Source organism: Centruroides vittatus, unplaced genomic scaffold (assembly GCF_030686945.1).
Source record: "Centruroides vittatus isolate TY-2023 unplaced genomic scaffold, ASM3068694v2 contig_254, whole genome shotgun sequence".
In the NCBI taxonomy this organism is placed as follows: domain Eukaryota; kingdom Metazoa; phylum Arthropoda; class Arachnida; order Scorpiones; family Buthidae; genus Centruroides; species Centruroides vittatus.
In genome coordinates, this window is record NW_027121609.1 from 315,800 (window position 1) to 335,758 (window position 19,959).

Sequence of the window (19,959 nt, forward strand, 5' to 3'; positions counted from 1 at the left end):
GTGGCAGCACTGCGGACCCCAAAACCAAGGAAAGAAATACTATTAGTTGAACCGGAAAATGAAAATACCGATGCAGAAAAGACCAAGGAAAAATTAAAGCGACATATCAATCCCAAGCAGATGGCAATCGGTATACAGTGCCGTTCGAAAATTGAGACGAAGTGGGGTGGCAATTGAAATCGGATCTCCAGAGGAAAAGAATAAACTGAGAGAAGCTATTGAATCCAAAGTAGGACTGAAGACCAAAGAACTTTTTAAACACAAGCCACGCATTGTCCTGTATGGAGTGGGGACAGATATCCCCAAGGAAGAACTCATTGACTGTTTGTACGAACAAAACAAAACGATCCACAGTAACATTGCAGAAGCCGAATTCCGTAACCAGACTGAGATACGATTTCAATTTGGAAATCAAAATAATCAAACAACAAACTGGGTAATTCAGGTGAACCCAGATATAAGAAGACTAATCCTGAAACAAAAGAAAGTCACCTGGGTTGGTCCAGATGCGGGGCAGAAGATTATATCTCTGTCACCCAGTGTTTCCAGTGTTGCCGCATTGGTCATATTGCAAAGGATTGCCAAGAGAAAGGGCCCACCTGCAGCCAGTGCGGCCAGAGTCATAAGTACAAAGAATGTACTAACAAAGAGAAAGCACAGTGTGTTAATTGCAAGCGTGAAAAGTCCAAAGATGTTAATCATAATGCTTGCTCGAAACAATGTCTGCTGATACAGAAAGTGAGAAAGATGCTGATTGCGAAAAAACCGATTATGGGGACTAGACCCAACGGACAAATAGAAGATAGTAAGTAAAAAATCATACAAGTTAATGTGCAACATTGAATCAGCAGGACATCAGCACTCTGTAAAACACTTGAAAAAGTAGACATAGCTCTTATTCAAGAACCATATTGTCAGAGAGGTGTACCAGCTTGTCTACAGACGACTTATAGAACATTATTTAACAAGGACTACTGTCCATCTACTAGGGCGATTGTAAGCAGCCCTAATATTCCAATAGTTTTTCATGCTGAAGAGAGCAATGAATTCCTAACTTGCCTAGAAGTAAGAAACAACCTCAGAAACTATCTGTTTATCACTGTATACTGCCCAATTACTGAAGATTTGAATCCAGTGTTACATCAAATAGATGAACTGATTAAACGCTTCCCGCACAAGCATATCATTATCTGCGGGGACTTGAATGCGCATTCAGAGCTGTGGGGTGACCCGCACAATGATGACAAAGCAAACCAAATTTTAGAATTTATAAATGCTAATGACTTATACTTACTGAATCAGCCAGACTCGTTACCAACATTTGAAGCTGCTATCGGTCGAAGTTGGATCGACCTGACGATATGTAATGGGAGTGCACTACATAAAGTTCAGTATTGGCAAGTATCACCGCTATGCAGTCTTAGCGACCATAGCTACATCTTTTTCGAAATCGGAATTGACAAGTGGGTGATGAGTGAAGAAAGTACTCACTTCTGTATTTGTAGGGCGAACTGGCCCTTATTCCAAACCAAGATGGAAAGTGTGATGAACATCTCTGAGTTACAGAAGTGCAATAACCATACAACATCAGAGCAAGAGATCAATGACTTTAATGAGAGACTTTTTTTGGCCTGTAAAGGAAGTATTCCAAGGAAGAAAAAAGGTCAAAAAACAGTGCCCTGGTGGACAACTGAGCTAACAGATATGAGGAGACGGAATAACAGACTACGGCGTAGGTATCAAAGGGCCCGGAACGATGATGAAAGAGCAACGAGGAGGAGAGATTACCTTGATCATCGCAAAGCCTATAAGCAAATGATAAAAACAAGGAAACTGCAATCATGGCGTCAGTTTTGCACGGAAAGCTCTGCAAAACCATGGGGCTTTATTTACAAGGCCTGTGCAGGGAAATTGAAAGTGCCGACGTTCTTAAAGACAGTCACTGTAACAGTTGCTTACACTCAATTGAAAGTAAAAGTACAGAGACTATGCCTCAACATATACAAAAACTGATAGAGGCAAGGGTATTTTAAAAAAAGGTGCATTGACATATCCGTTTTGGCATATTTTATGCTCTTACTGGTGGAGGAGTTATTTAGATGTACTGAAGAAAAATTTTCTTCTAGAAATGCCAGTAATGTAAAGAAACAATTTCTTAATCAGGTTAAGGAATTGGCCCAAGAACAATTTCCACAATGTCAAGATATTAAAGGGCATTTATTGAACAGATTTTTAAATGTAAGATTTCATATATTTGCACAAGAGTTACAAAAGAAAAAAACAAATGATGCAGGTATATTTTAGTTAATTCAATAATGAATTTTAAGGTAATACAAACTATGTTTCAGTCTTTTATCCTAATTTACATCCTTTTATTCCAACCAGGAATTCATTTTTAATTGTGTTGTGAATTGTTTGATAGTATTTCGTCTGTTATTTTTAGAAGTGTTTTACTTCAAGTCGCCTGCTGTTCTGTGGTTCCTGGTTGAAATAAAAGGATGTAAATTAGGATAAAGGACTCAAACATAGTTTGTATTGCCTTAAAATTTATTATTGAATTTATATTTTTAATATGGTCACGGCATCTAATACTAAGAAAAGATTTGGCCCATAGGAAAAAAGGTTTGACAACCCTGGTCTAAACAATATTTAGTGATGATAATCACTTTAGTTCTAGCCATTTTGTCCATCAATTATAAACTACAATTATTCCGAACGTAATTGAAAATTATTTCTAAAAATGTTTAACTTAATATAACTTCTTTCTGAATCTAATTTCTGTTTTCAACATTGTTCATTTAAAGGCTAAGCAGTGCTGTGACACTGCACTTTGGCCTCGAGATGGCATTCACACATTAGAGTGGCCATACTCTGTTTATATAGTTAAGGCTCTATGGGTGACTGGCGTCTAATTACAGAACGATTCCGTAGCCGTAGTTCTGGATTTTACCACGAGTTGTCACTAGTATCAAGACATTCAGATTGCGTATACCTCGTAGTGTACGGTGTCTTTGGAGTTTTCTTTTGTCAATATTTTAGTTTTAAACTCATCCTTTATCATTGATAATTGATTTTGAAGTATTCCCGCTACAGTTTTTGCTAAAAAATCGTTATGGAGAATATTGCATTGAACGAAATAGCAGAAAATACTTGTTATTGTACGTGTTAATTAAGCATTTACACAAGGATTTAGGAAATTTTCAGAAAAACAGACTTTCTTTATTAAGCTACAGTAGCTTAATAAAGAAAGTCTGTTTCTCTGAAAATTTTCTCATTCTTGTGTAAATGTTTAACACCAGTATAATTGTCCTGTTAATGATTAATGTCCAAGTTGACAAATATATAATAAATTGAATAAGGAGGGTAAGGCAATAATAATTAGAGTATTTTTTTCATTTACAAGTTACTCTGGACACACAAAGGCTTTAACTAAGTAGGTTTCAAAATAAAAACCTGTCAATGGTATATATAATAAAGTACAAGAATAAATTTATTTAGCTTTGAAATGCAAAATTAGAAAAGAAATTTGGAGATATTTGTTAAAATAAGAATATATTTAGATTTCTATATTCACATTACACAAACTGCAAACGGGAGCTCAGATTAAACATTTTTATAAAACAAAATTAGGTAAAGAGAAAAGAAAACCATTCTCACAGACTTTACATATTATGTAAACCTTCAAAAGTGTTTGCAAGAGATAACTTCCTTTATTTAGGAACTTTCTTATGCATATAGAGTGAATTAAATAAATATATTTATAAAATTTATTAAACAGCAGACAAAAAGAAATATCTACTTCAACTTTATTTATTGTTGATTTTATAATAAAATGATTATTCATTAGAATATACAATTGTACTGTTACATTACTCTCAATTACTATGAAATATTACTTTAAATTGCTAAAAGTTTTATTTTAAATTTTAAAGTGTTTTTAGTCCATTTATTTTCTTTAATAAATATTCTAATGTTTCTGTTATTCTGTTCAATAAGTTACATAATATTATATAACCATGTTTGAGTACTTATACAAGCATAATGAGTACTGATCTGAGGACCCTATTTTAATGTAATTTAAACAGGGTTAATTAAAACCACTTTAATGATGCATACTGCAAACATTTTATAATGAGTGTTAAATATTAGAGCAGTTTTATATACTGGATATTTGTTTTAATCTAACAACATAAAATACCGTATATAAAAGAAATCTGTATTAGTAACCCGATATTGTATTTTTCATTTTCACTAAAACTGTTACCTCAGAAAATGCAACATGTTCACACTGAATGACAGTACATGCAGGAAATAGCATTATTTGTATTAAAATATGAATTTATAAAACCAATTATTATAAAATATGCACTAAATTTTAGTTGAATAGATTTAAGCAATCTTGTATGGCTGATGTTCCTGCAAAAGGAAAACATCAACTAAAAGTAAAAAATCATTTTCTGTAGTCTTCTAAGCAAGTAATCATTTATTATATGTAATATTACAAATTTCACACAGTAGAAATCTTCACAATAATTAATAAATATTAATTAAATTAATATAAATGTTTTTGAAAAATAAATGATTAGCGAATATTTATTATTATGATAATATCATGTGTTTCTTGTGATAAACATATTTTTTAAAATCCGAAAAAAGGAATGTTTAATGTCCTAAAAATGTTTGTTAAACCAAAGCTGCATTTATTTGGAGGTGATTATCTTTCTCTTGGTGTTTTTCTTCTAATTGCAGACGAGGTGGAGGATTTTGAACATCAAAAAGAGTTGGATTCGCATTCCATTTCAATAATTTTCTTCCATTTCCTCATTTAAGTTCAAATTGTGACTCCCCAAAAATGTATCTAAAAAATTTAGTTACATTACATTACAAAAGTTATTTTAAACACTTCGTAAATTTATATTTTCAACATTAATTTTTGCACTAACCTCAAACAGTCTCGAATTCTCAGTTGGTTTCCATTTATCTCTTCTGCAATATTGATGACTGATGCCATTTAGTTCTTGATTTGTCAGCGGAAAAACGAAACAATCTTACACCTTTGGCTGTCGAATTTTTACAATTCGATGCTGAAAACTAAACCATTTAATATATATATATATATCATAATAACATTGTGTCTAGACCTTAATGTTTATGATTACACATACAGTTCGTGATATTACGAAGTAGCGACATCTCGTGGTAAAATCCAGAACTACGGCTACGGAATCGTTCTGTAATTAGACGCCAGTTATCGGTGGATTGTTGGCACGCCCCAAGGTCCTAGAATATAAGGTTAGCTCATAGAGAAGAAACGCTTCTCATTGGTTGCTTATTTGACGTCATTCCTAGTCGAAAACGAAATATCTTACTATGGTAAAAACATTACCGATCAGAGGCTTTGAGGCTTGTAGCTTTAATTACACGCTAATATTTCATTAATTACGATTTATATTTTATTAAATGTAAATAAAAATGGATTATAAATAAGAAAAATCCGGAATATTGAGCAAATCTTCCAAATTTTTACGTGTAAAGTTGAAATTAAAATGCGTTTTTCTAATTTGTAAATGAAATCGATTTTATCTATTTTATGATATTATAACAATAATAGTTTCTTAAAAGATTAATTTTGGTAAATCCTACGTAGGTGATTTATATATAAATGAATTAATTTAATTTATATCATCAAACGACTTCTTTTTTAAAACTAGAAATTATATTGGTCTATTTTTTAATTTTTAATATTCCTGTACCAAAAACGATATTATTTACTCATACATATACAAAAATAACTTTATAAAAAGAACAATTTTTTTATGTTATAAACATATTATTGATATCAATATATACAAATTAAGTGTTATGTAAAAACAATTAAATCAGGTACAAAATTTTTTTAATATTTTAAATATTTTTTTTTCTTTTGTATTTTCTCACAATCCATCCTGCTAAATATTGTAATCCATCATTTTTTAATTCTACATTTTCCTGAGATATCTCACATAAATCATCATCATTTACATTGCATGAATTTTCAGATATTCCTTGTTCTTTAGAACTAGACATATCTGAAACTTCTTGCAGTAAATCTGCCTCTTCAAACATTTCATTTATTAAATAATTTTCAACTATCTGATCTTCTGTGTTTAATTTATTTTGCAATATTCCTGGTGATTTGCCTAAAATTACCATTCTTACTCTATATATATTACTTCGAGTGAACTAGGATGATCATATAAACCACCTCTAGTTTGAATCTGTAAAAATAGGTTTTCTAAAGAATCCTGATTTACTTTACATGTTAAGATATAATGGTATTTAGGAAATTTTGAACTAAGGTCGAAAAATAAATCTTTGATAGATTTAATAGATATAAGCATTCCTTTTTGAAATGTTTGAAGTGATTGTTTAGATACACATCTCATACTTTCAATTATTCTTTAAGTATTATCAAATATATTATTTTGTTCAGTTATGTTAATGCCATAAGCACATTTGGAGGGATAATCAATTTTGTAATGAAAATTGGGTGTTGAACTATTCATAACATCAAACCATGCATTAATTGATGATATAAATTCAGAAGCTGCTAAGGCATTTTCAGTTTTCATATATCTTTTAATAGCAATATCTGTAGAGTTAGAAAATAGTATATATTATTTCCATTAGATGAATGTATAAATTTAGTATTGAATATATTTATCCCTAATTCCTTCCATAATCCTATATTTTGTCCACCACAGTCACTAACAACAGTATATCCTGCATCAAAAAGTTTTGAAATAACAGTAAACAAAAGTTTTTTTTTCATTTTAACATCAAAATCCATGTAAACTGGTTGTTTCCACGATGCAAATAGTCCTCTTGCCATCATTACTAAAACTTGATTATTGGGTCCAATAACTTTATCCCTCACTTTATCATATTCATAAATACACTTTACCTGAAATATCAGTAAAATGTTAAAACAGAAAATTAAAATAATTATTGAATTACGTGGTTTTATCAATATGAGTACAGCATATACAGTATTTACCTTCATCTCATCAAACTGAAGAACTGTAAGTTTTTCCTCTTCTGAAAGTTCAAAGCCTTTAATTTTCATGATGTTTATAACATCATTTAATATACCTTGAAAAGATTTATTTTTGAAGCCCATGGTCGAAGTGTCGAAACTGCAGGTAACGGGATATTCATTTGATTTCTTAAGTATAAATATGATCTTATGCTTAAATATCTCAAAGTAAATGCCAAATTCATATCTTCTTTCTTCCATTTAATTTTCTTTTTCCCCAGCAGATTATATATTTGTGTTTCTGTAAAGGTGCCTTTCAATATTGATATAAGAAAATCTTTTTTATTTTTTTCAATTTTTCATGTTCTTTTTGAATGATGACAGTTTTACTTTTCCACAATTTCAGATTTCTTTGGATTGCTTGCATTCTTATCTCAATATGTTTAATCTTCATTTTTAAAATAGAATTTTCATGTTTTAATTTAAAATAAACATCTAAAGTTTTACAATTGTTACACTTGTTAAGAGATTCTTCTGGTTTATCCTGTTTATTTACATCTAAAAGTTTTTTTATCAGGTTTTTTCTATTTCTTTTTAATAAACAATTCTTTCTTTCATTTGACTGCTTAATATTTTCATTTTCTATATTTCCTAAATTTACTGTCGGTAAAGAAGTTTTCTTTAGTTTAGGTCTTGCCAATAAACCTAATAATTCGGCTTTTAAATTTCTCTCAAAATCATTTTCTGTGAAATGATCAGAGCAAACATGATAAGAATCAGGATTAAATTGATCTTTTCTTTTACAATTATGGATCCATTTTCCTCTTATTATTGGATCTTTAGGAAATGTAAAATAACTAACTTTCCTGTTTAATAACTTTGTTGTACAATAGATGTTATTACAAGTTGCAACAGCACATTGTTCCAGGCATCTGAAAATAATAATAATAAAATTTAGCTATTTTTTATTTTCCCAAATAAATCTAATCAAGATATAATATTCTGAAGTGGTAAAAAGTAGTATTAACATTTCTTAAATAAAAATTATTATACGAATAAATAACACAATAAATTTATACTAATATATAAAACATTTTTATATTTTGCATTTCTAAGCATTTTACGTAAATATGCATATTTTAAAAAGTTATATTAATTAATAATAAACAATATTTCTTTTTTACACCTCGAGTTATCTTAAAAGTGTCACCACCCTGTTACGGGGCCAGCTTATTATTTGTAGTCGTCGTTTCATCGTGCAGATACTATTTTTATACATGCAGAAAACTATTCTTAGTATTTTTAAGTATTTTAGTAATTAATATATTTTATCCGTAACCGTATTCTGTAATTTCTACAGAACGAAGAGTAAAGACAACAACAGATTATCAAACGGTTCTAGGAACACACTTGTTACTTCCGTACAATTTTTATCGACATAATTATGTTTAATAATAGCAATAACAATAGATATATTTACCTTCGAAGATTATGAGTCTAAAAACGCTGAACAAAGTAACAAAAATAGTGAAAATCCAAAATTTTCTTCCCTTGCTTACTGTGGTGAAACAGTCGCTCAACCACGGATCGACTAGGGATGACGTATATCCGGAATCTGGCAAGAAGTGGCTAAATCGGCTGTATGAGCTAACCTTATATTCTAGGACCTTGGGCATGCCCCCTGGAGTGTGTTGGCATCCTTTCCATAGCCAAATTTCTCTGCACATTTTTTGCGGCTTATTCGGGTTGCAGCTGGCACAAAAATCTCTTTTGCGCTAATAGGAAAAATAATCTGTACTTGCTTTCTGACCTCTTTTCTTTTCTGATTAATAACTATAAAACTCTGTCTGGCCATCCCCCTGGTGGTGTAATCTGTTCTCAGTATTAATCAACGTTGTACTTTCCAGCTGCAGTTCACTGTAATGGCTGTTAGCATTTATTCCACTGGCTTGTAATCAGGTAAATAATAAACCACAGAACATTACAAACACTTTAATAAAACTACATATTGTAATTACCAGTTCAGTCCTCCCTAGCCCAAATCCCTGCATGGTGTTTTGGGCTCTTCACACTAATTAAAACTTAATTGTTGAATTATACTAGTTTATTTTACATTAATACAAATATTTATAAACGCCTTTAGAACTTTTATCACCTAATAAAAATTAAATTTATATTATCAAATGTCATCACTTTCTTCTTTAGCCCAATTCTCTGCATGGGGAATTTGTCTTTCTTCACTAATTAAAATATAACTTAGAGTAATTTTTAATATTCCCTAAATCTTCCAGGGTGTCCTATATTAACATATTGCACTAACATACTATCCTAAGGACCAACTTTCTACTTCCTTTCATCCCGCTGCACTGCCACGGTAGAACAGCCTAGCTCCTTAGAATTAAATGTGCTAGCATTGCTCGTAAATAAAACTATTTCAAAATAATAAATTCGCTAAAACTGATCGCATTAATACAAATTATATCCGGTGCAGCTGTGTGGATGCACCTGCCTTCCTCTTTGCCATATTGGCACTTTTACCCATATCTACTATCTTTACTCTCCTTTTCCTCCTTTACTTTGTTATCGTTGCTTGTCTCTCCATTGTGGAGAGGCTCTGTCCTCGTCTGGCACTTGGCCGTGAGCGAACGTGTCTATTGTTTGCCACCACTGTCTCCCGGTGCAGGGGTACGGCAATCTTCTCCCTGTTCTTGGCTTGCTTGGTACTCCCACAGCCACTTCGGTGGGTGTTTTCTTGCCACCTATGCTTCTCTCTTCACTTTATTACAATCTATTACTTTCTTACTCATGCTGAGCACCTCTTATTCTTGTCTGAGCCTCAGGAGTAGTGCCATTTGATGGATGACTGGCTCTCCCTATACTTTCTTGCTTATTTTCAAACTGTTAAGAACTATAGTAAACCATCGCTTTTTTTTAAAAAAAATAATACTTCACTTATAAAATTAGCATTCCTAAATTTCCCTGTCTACTAGGCACCTCCTTTCTGTTACTTTTCGCCTTTTCTACTTGAGTAAGCGAACAATCGGATATTTCTCCTCCTTTCTGGATGGACGTTAGGTGTGAGGTTCGTACACTGAACTCGCCCGTCCTGCATTTCTTCGAGGCTGTCGCTTGGTCGGGTGGACCTCCTCGACCACTGCGTATAGCCTTTTCGGTTTTCGCATAGCAACCTCGATCCCGGTACGGGTATCTCTTTGTTGATCGGCAGTGGCGGTTCTGCTCCGAGGTGAACGTCTGCAGTCAGCAACAGGCTTATTCATCTTGCCTCCCGTGCCTTTTCCACCCGTGGGCGCCTTCTATGGCGTGGCGTTAGCGGGACGCTGCACCTATCTACTGCTGCTATTGTCTAATCTTTGTGTTTGTTTCTCTTCCTCTACACCTAGCCCTGCAGGTTTCTTTCAATTAGCCCTCTGCTAGGTGTTAAACATAATTTTAATTTTACAGGTCAAGATCATCATCCCCCACACAGAACTACACACCTGATGGAGACTGTGTGGTGAAGTCGCTGGTCTTATAGATTTTCTACTGATCTTTGATCTTCATTTTATGTGGTAATAGTTTCCAGCATCCCATTGTTTGCTTGCTGTCCTTTGTTTTTATTAAGCATTCTGTTCCCAGTTGGGTTTCCTAACTATTTTTTTTCTTTGGTTTTTCCCTAGCTTGCCAGGTGGAGTTTTCCGGGTTTCCTCCACCATTTTTTCCCCAAATGGGGGCCTGCTTCCCTTGAAGTTCTCCTGGAAGGCTACTGATTTTCTACCCTATGGGGTGTGTACTTTTATCCTATCAAAATTCTTATTCAAAATTGCTGGAAATTGTTATCACTGAATTGCTCACTGCTGCTTTCTTTTCCTCAGTAGTTTTGAGTAACTCAAAAAATTTTGTTAGGTCTGGTTGGTTATGAAATGGAAATTGCAACTTTTCTATCAATCTGTTTTTCTTCTTCGTTTATCGAACAACATTGGTAAGTTCAAACAACACAACAAAAAACACAACATGCAGAATAAAAATTGAAACATAAGAAAGACACGTAAATTTATGAGCCCTCAGAAGGGACTAGCTTTTCATATGAGCCCTATGTGGAAACGCTTTATGAGCTCTTCTTGGGACATTTTCTACTAACCAACACAGACACCCTTGTCTACACAACGTTCTATGGATTTTTTGTGCTCTTCGAGCGGTAAAGGGCCTAAAACCGCAGAAAAACTTTTCTAATAAATTACCATAATTGTTGCCACCCAAATTATTAGAATAGGTTAGGTTAGAACGTGCAATCCCCACTGTTTCTTCTGTTTGCTGGATTCAGAGACGAGTCGTCATTTTGCCACCATAGGTAAATTTAACTAATATTAATTTTTGAGTGCGAATATTATAAATTGATTTTATGTCTTCATCAATTTTGCATGGAATTTTTAATGATTCAAGAAAGTTTCGAAAGATTCAAAATTTTTGAATAGTCCTATATTATTGGATTATTATCGTTTATTATTCAGTGCGTCAATCTTAAATTGAAGCAGTTCATTTTTATTTCCTAGTTTAATAAGTTGAAATTCGAGTTTTTCATTCCTGTCGTTAATAGTATAAAGTTGACCCGTAAAGTCACTTACTTCGTTATAATTAATTTCTTTACGGATTGAAGGAAATTGGTTTTCTATTTTTTCATTACATAAAGTAATTAGATCAACTATCTTTGTCCAAAGGACTAGTTGTAATGTCTGATGATTGCAAATTTGAAGTTACAAGCGGATGATTTAAAGTAAGGTTTTCACTTACCGAGGTAGCTGAATCCACTCTTCGTGATTGAGTATATTCAGTAATCAAGTTATTTTTACCCTCTAGAGCAGGGTTGGCCAACTTGCGGCACGCGTGCCACAGTGTGGCACGGTGTAGTTTTAACAGTGGCACTCGAAGACGTATTGAAAAATTTGAAAAAATAATAATATTACCTTCAGGAACTTTGTCAAATTCCCTGAAAACCTTACTCATACGCTACTGAATACAACAGCGCCGGAAAACGGCACTGCTTGACACCAGTACCCTATAATCAGCTTATATATAACATTTAACTTTATATATTTTTTAATATGTTGGAAAAGTTGGAAGTGGCAAGCATTAATTTTTTTCTTTCAGATAGTGGCACTCTTCCCAAAAAGGTTGGTCACCCCTGCTCTAGAGCCTTTGTATTATGTGAAGATTGCGTTCTACGGTTGATTGAAGGTCTGCCTTTCTTCGTTGGAGTTTTTTGAAGAGGCCCAGGATTTGGCTTTATTCCAGCCATTAGTAATAATAATTGGGTCAATTTTATCTTACACATTGTGAAATAATAGCGAATAAAGTAATAACTTCCGAAACAAGGTGTAATCAAAAAGTCACCATTCCCCATGACGAACAGAGCGCCACCCAATTTAAATTAAATTTAAAATTACATTGTGTAAAGCGTTGATAGAACATTTTACGTTTAATATACAGTAAATACAGACTGAAAGTAAATTAATTTCGTACATTAATTTAGAACCCTAAATTAATGTTGTCCATAGTTGTCCATAGCACAGGAAGGTTAAGTATTTTTAAAAATCAATTTTAATGAAGAAGTACTCATTCCTTGTTACAGGCAGAGTTAAATAAACCAGTAAATACTGATAGTTGGTCGAAAGTTCGCACATCACTAACGTTAGCCTCTTGAAGTTTTCTCTGAGTTTCATTCACGTGTCCTGACACCTAAATAGCGGCCAGTTTCCTATAGGTCTTTCCGGAGACATGTCCCTTTGGCATTTCGCACATGTATTACATAATGCTATCAATCCTATTTCCATGCTACTCGAAAAACTAACTGTGACAGTCGTGAGAGTAAGAGAACCTTTCCTTACGCTTATTAAAGTCTGGTTAGACTTACAATGATGTAACAGGATTTATTATGTCTTTGGAAGTCTCAACATCTGCACGAGAACATTTCATTACGATTGGCAACACTTTGAATGACTAGTCTAACGGCAAAAACCTCCTCACAATCTGCTGATTGGGCGACAATGCTGTATCGATGCTGCAACGATGAAGGCGATAGAATTGTCATCTTCATTGTTTAAAAAGAATAATTTTGCTTTTTCTTAAACCGAAAAGTTCATTAAAAGACAGAAATAAGGATAAATACGGCATTTTTCCTCATAATTATTCACTTTCAAAGTATATCGAAATATTAAAAAAAATTTTTCACATTTCTATTTTTTAAAATTGAAATTATTTTTAAAACAATTGAACTCTTGTATTAAAATCTGAATAATGTTTGCATAAATATATAATAAATATAACTATTCCGATAATTATTTCAAGTACTAAACGAACTGCCAGATTCTTCATCGAGCTATAAAGGTAAATAATTCCTAAGCAATTTGGCAGGAGATAAGTCGCCATACCGCCATCTCTTGTAAAATATAATAACTATAAATAAATAAATATATATATATATATATATATATATATATATAAATTTAATTTTGGAACATTTTGTAAGAAAACATCGGCACATGAGTGCCGATCCGGGACGATTTTTTCTTTCAGTATTTTTCTAAAATTAAACAAAATTAATTTATTTATTAATAATTATTACATTTAACGAAGAGATGGCGTAGGCTTACTTCCTGCCATGTTGCTTAGCAATTATTTATCTTTATAGCCCAATAATCGAGCCGGATGTTCGTTCGGTGCTTGTATGAATATTGGAATAACTTAGTTTTAAGTAAAGTAAACTTATTATTTATTGACTTAAAAAATAAGCAATTGATATCGTTTATTGGGCTACAGTTTGAATAAATTGTAGTCCTATAAATTCTCATTATCGTCCATCTGACTGCCTTTCCTTAGTCTCGAGAATGGAGTTAGGTACACGAAAGACGAGCCCAGATACGGAAAACGAAATGGCAGGAGGGCAGGAAGACCCGATTAACTATACAGGAACATCTAATATAAAGCGGAAATCATGTTATTTCAATTCAAAAATTTTTCCCTGAAAGCGGTTAATGATCATCGGCACGACTCTATTGTTATAGAAAAGGTATGATGTACAGGGGGCAAGACACTACTAATTTGAGGTGGAAAGCATATATTTTAAGTTAAATAAATTAAAAATATGATTAAAAATTGAAGCCCGGCATCTTGTAGAACTCATAAATTCATTGTGAAATAAGCAGATTATTTTTATACCACTATTCTCTCGTAAAAATAACAAAAACACACAAAATATATATTTTATTATAAAAAAAATCATTGAAATATTGATAAACATTTTTAAATTGCTCTATACAATTAATACTCGGAGAGATTCTAAGCCCACAATAACGCAATTTCCGTGCTATAAATGACAAATAATCTACAAAATAATACACACACATACATGTAGTGTACATTTAATATTGTAACAAATAATACATTATATGAAAGGCATCTGCGAGAAGTAATCAGAAAAGGGAATTTCCTCACTTGATTTACTTTTAGTTCTCTTCTTGGTTTCCTTAGAATATCAATTTTATATAGCAAAAATATGTCTTAAAGGAGCACGAAGGGGGTGTACTATTCTGAAGATTTCACGTTCTTTCAAGTAATCAGAGTTTGCGTTCGATTTTATAGGCGTTTACTTTTAATTCTGTTGAACAACTCAAATGAAGATGGTGCAGGCAGAATCAAAAATTGAGAAACAATTATAGTCAATTAATAGATTGGCTAACCGAGCTCAATCGTGTATATCGTGTCACTTCTGTGACAAAATTCTGAGATGCGCATTATATGAAATATAAATTTGATTTAATACATTGGTTTGGTCCTGACTTTTCATACCTGAAAAGAACGAGAATTATGTATTTGTTGTATCAATAATTATATAGAAAATAGTATTGTATTTACTTGATCCTAGCATTTGTAAATTGCTTTCTTCTCTTCTTCATGCAATAGAAATACAATAAAAACGAAACAGAAATTATTACTATTAGGAGAACAGAAGAAGACACACCAATTACGATTTGATTCCTCGCTTCTTTATAAAAAGAATCTGTTATAGAGTAAAGAATTTTTATTAGACAAAATTCATAAATATCAATGATGATTCTCTTCTTGATTATTAATTAAAATGTACTTAAGGTTATTAATCATTTTCAGCAAAAACTTTCCCTTGTACAAAATCCTTCCATAAAACTTTGTCGTTTGTCTTTGATTCATCGCCATACAGAAGCTTGAACTTCAAAAGATGGACTTTACTAAGTTTAACGTAACGTAAAAGTACTGTATAATACTATGACGTCTATTTTTATCTTTTCCATGTTTGTGTACATGAATTTGTTAAATGGAGATGACTATCATATGTCACACGGCATTGAAAGTTTAAAAAATAAAATACATCTGAAAAAATCGTGAGAAACCGTGGGCCAGGGGTTAATCCCTATCGTCCACTTACTCGACAACAGTCTGCAAAGACCGCCCACGTTGTCGTTTCAAATAGCTTTTTATCGCGTGGCGTGAGAGGTGAGCAAGTCAACAAGTACTGGTGAGGGACAGGAGACAGGTTAAACAAATAAACAAAACATTTTTTAAAATCTAAAGTTAGCAAGATCTACGAGGCTATACTCGGTTAAATGCGATTAAGATAGTAAAAGTTAAGAGCTGCCCTTTTTATATATAAGCCTATTCTCGTAGCGAAGGAGAGAGTTCACAATGCTCTAACAAAATTACCTTTATGAGGAAACGAATGGTATGCGTCGAATGGTTGGTAGGAATCGAATTCCTAGTCGATAATACGAGCTGTATGGAAGTTCGAAGCCGTGATCTGTCTTATACCGGAGTCTTTTTCTCTTCGTTGGATCAGGTCCGTTGTGTGGAGGTCCAAGAGATGGAATGCGCACATTGACAAGTATAACTTCCTTTGGATCGCCCTGAGCTTTTGGGGACTCGAGCTTTTATTCACTTGTAGTGGGAAAGGAGTTACATGATTGACATATGTTGACAATGATGGTGCATTCTTGACACCTATGTGTCAATCTTCCCATCTAGTTGTTATCACAAACGGTGACCTCCGATGTAATTCTCACAAGGAGCGTTTTTTTACCGGAGTTGTTTACAAAATTTTTTTGACAACTGAGTTAAATTCGCGGATTTCATAAAATAAACAATTAATTCGCTTTTGTAAATCCTTGAGCAATCATAAACATTGTGCGCCATATCAAGTGAAGACGGTGTTGTAGTAACTAAACGGCAAAGACACTCAAGACGTTCGTGTTAAATGATGTTCTGCACTCACATAACGGATCGGATCAGGCATGATTAGACTTCACAATTAAAGGCAATGTTAAAGATGAACGTAAGTCATGAAAGGTAAAAGCACTCAGCAGGATAAAGAATTATATTCTATCAAATCGAAATCAGATTGCATGAGGCTCTTGTGTGTGCTATAAAAAATAATTTCCTTGCAACACTCAATTACGGTTGCAAAAGATTGCATGCTGTGATATAATCACTTATTATGCTACATAACTGTTGGTTTTAAATTTGGACACCTGAACTTCACTTTAACTATTTTAAATGAAATAGTTAAATTCATGGTAAAAAGTTAACTGTAGAGCAGGGGTGTCAGACTCAAACATCTTAAGTTCCAATTTTTTTGTCAGGAGTATGACAGCGGGCCAGATGTTTTTAGCATTTGTAGCCAAAAATGTTTTAAAAAGTAGCCCAAAACTAGCCGACTCAAAAACCTCTTATGTAACAAATGATCTTGCAAAGATGACTTTAATTTGAAATTCGAAAAATGAAATAAAGAAAACATAATGTAAACAAGAAATTAAACATAAAAATAAATCAAACAAAATAAATAACTCTAAGTAATATGAATAAATAAAAATATCACATTTTCTTTGGTATCAAGATAATAAAATATAAACAAATAGCATTAGTGAATTCAATCACAGGACGCAAGTAATTGTCTCGAGGGCCAGTCATGGCCCACGGGCCGTATCTTTGACATGCCTGCTGTACTGTTTCTTCTTAATTTCAAAACAGAACAAATAATTGATGGAGTAAACCAATAAAACACATGAGCGATATGCCTGCCAGGAGGACTTTCTATGGGAAAATGATCCTATTTAGTTGTTAGATCCTATCATGTGTTAGACGAAGAACACCCATAAACAACGTGGCCAGCGTATTTGCGACGTGCGAATCTAAAATAGGTGATAAAAGCGTCGGTCTATCGCTCTGTCGGACCGAAATCGAATTCAGAGAAGCCACTTCCAAGGAACTTCTGAGGCTTAACTCCTATACTTCAGATCAAAAGAATCAATACCAGATCGTTTCAATTCTGAGTCTTGCCAAACCCATGATAGCTATAATTAAAATACTATCATAATGTGAACAAAACAAACATTCCAAAAGACAAATTAAAAAACGAAAGTGTAATCACAATGATTTTTACGCAAACAATAAACATTTTTTTTCTCTAAAGCCAAGCTTTCAGCTTAATAATTAAGAATAAAATATCATATAAATTCGCTTTCGATATTAATATAAAATAAAAAATCCATATGTTACACACACAAAAAGTACTTACCAACACATACTCCAGTAGTGGGAAAACATGTTTCGCCTCCACAATTGCATAAATTATCACAGTTTTCTCCCAAATATCCTAATTCACACGGTTCATCACACTGCACACCTATCAATACATTATTTGTTAAACATATAAATCAGTAACAACGATTGAAATTGTTCTTTCATACCTTTCCATCCAGGCTTACATTCACATTGGCCGTTTAAGTGATCGCAATATCTCGAATTATTTACTGTACAATTACACGGTAGATTACAATCGAAATCGAAATTCTGAAATCAAAACTTAAAGCTGTTACTCCACTAATTAAGATAATGCCACGCAATTTCAGAGTAGATTTCAAAACCTGCTTCAGCATATAAATTATAAATAATTGTATTGTTAAAAATTAACGTAACGAAACTAAAATCGTGACGATTTTGATGCCTAAAAATAAGCAGTATTTCGTCTATATAAATTTGAGCGTCTAAATTTTTAATTTTTACACAATTTAATATTATATCTATAAAATATTATAAAATATGAAATTGAATCGTATGAAAGTATAGATAAATAAGTATATTCTTAAACAAGAGATGAAGAAAATAGACTTACATTGCAAGTATTTTCACAGCTGTTTCCAAAATACCCCGGTGCACAATCACATAAACCGGTTATATGATGACACTGCACTGTGGTGTTTCTTCTACAGTTACATGCTTGCACACAGTTTTTCCCGTATTTCCAATCCTAGAGAAATATATGATTGTATGAATTTTCACATTGTAAAGTGATGGATTGTGGTTGTGTGTCATGTCAGGCTGTATTTGTGCAGAATTTATGATTAAGAATGTAAATATTAATCTTGATATAAAACACACACACACACACACACACACACATATATATTTATATATATTCTATTACAGTGAATAATAATACATGAAAATTGTATCTATACTTACTTTGCAAATACTTTCGCATTTGTTTCCAATATATTCTGGTTCACAAATACACGATCCATTGATATGATCGCAATTTGCTCTATTCTGACATTGACATTTTTGCAGACATTGATATCCGTAGTATCCTGTTTTACACGGCAAATCGCAATTTGTTCCTTGCCACCCTGTTGGTAAAAATTGATTTATTTTTTATTGTTAGATAATCGTTTTCATCATTCTGTTTTTGTCATGAAGTACTGAGAATTCTAACCTTTTGTACAAATACACAATCCATTAGCAGGAACGCATTTGGCTCCGTTTTTACATAAACATTTGTTGGTGCAGTTAACGCCCCAAGTATCTTCACAACCTATAATTATAAATCAGTGTTAATATTGTGTTATCATATCATAAACTAAGCATCATAGGAAAAATGTAATATAATGGTGTTTCTGTTTCAGGACAAAATTTTCATAAGGATGCATCGAGATAATTCCAATGGTCGGTAACATCACGGCGGCAAGAGATTTTAACTACAAACACCGAAACTGATAATCGATTTTTTTTCTTGTCACTTATAGGTTCAAAGACCAGAACCACACTGGCAGTCAGCCCGTGATGTATGAAATATGTGTCGAGTGATCGGATTATTTCTTTGAATTTTTGTGACTACCTAGCTAAGAAAACTATTGTTGTATTCGCCAGGCTCACAATAGGGCGGATCTATTTATGCGACATCACATCGAAACATTTGAGTAGTTTTTCGACCTGTTTGGCTTGATCCCGGGTTCCTGAAGAGGAAGGCTTTCACCCGAACTGCTCGGCCATGCGGCTTTCAAAATCATGGGTTCATCAGCCAGTTTTCACCGCATCAACTTACAGAAAAGCCACATGATCTACACTTAAAGTATTGGAAACTTCCACACTTGTAATATTCTAGGATATCATAGCTAAGATTCGATCCCATATTTTCGAGACATATAAGCTAAAACAAAACACTATGACCATAGGCTCACACTTTCCCTCTCTGTGAAACGTTTAACTATTCAAATTTACGCAAAAGATACACTATTTTTGCTTTAGTACGGACATACGTAATTGGTCTTTAGTATTATATCTTACGTAATATTCTTATAACAATTATAGATAAAACAGTTTACTTGTGTTACAAGTGTTGCCCTTCCAACCAGACGAACACAAACAGGTGTTTGGTGCGACGCATTGCCCATGCAAACAAGATTTTTCACAAATTGCTGAAAAGAGAACAAATATAACGTGATACACGTTTCAAATAAATTGACATTCTACAAAAATAAAATACTTGCGATTGCATTTGTGTTCAACTTCCTCATATCCTGCACAGCATATATAATGGCTTTTAGTAAAATATTTTGTAACAGGTATTTTTGTATAATAATACC

The 19,959-nt window shown here is 32.8% G+C and overlaps 1 long non-coding RNA gene across 1 annotated transcript; it reads right to left on the reverse strand.

The window, feature by feature from the left end:
• Positions 1–18,564: 18,564 nt before the first annotated feature.
• On the reverse strand, positions 18,565–19,791 carry LOC136971447 (uncharacterized). The gene is made up of 3 exons (XR_010880168.1): positions 19,699–19,791; positions 18,810–18,908; positions 18,565–18,723 (listed from the first exon to the last, which is right to left on the reverse strand). It is a non-coding gene; the product is annotated as an uncharacterized lncRNA (long non-coding RNA).
• Between the last annotated feature and the right edge of the window lie 168 nt (positions 19,792–19,959).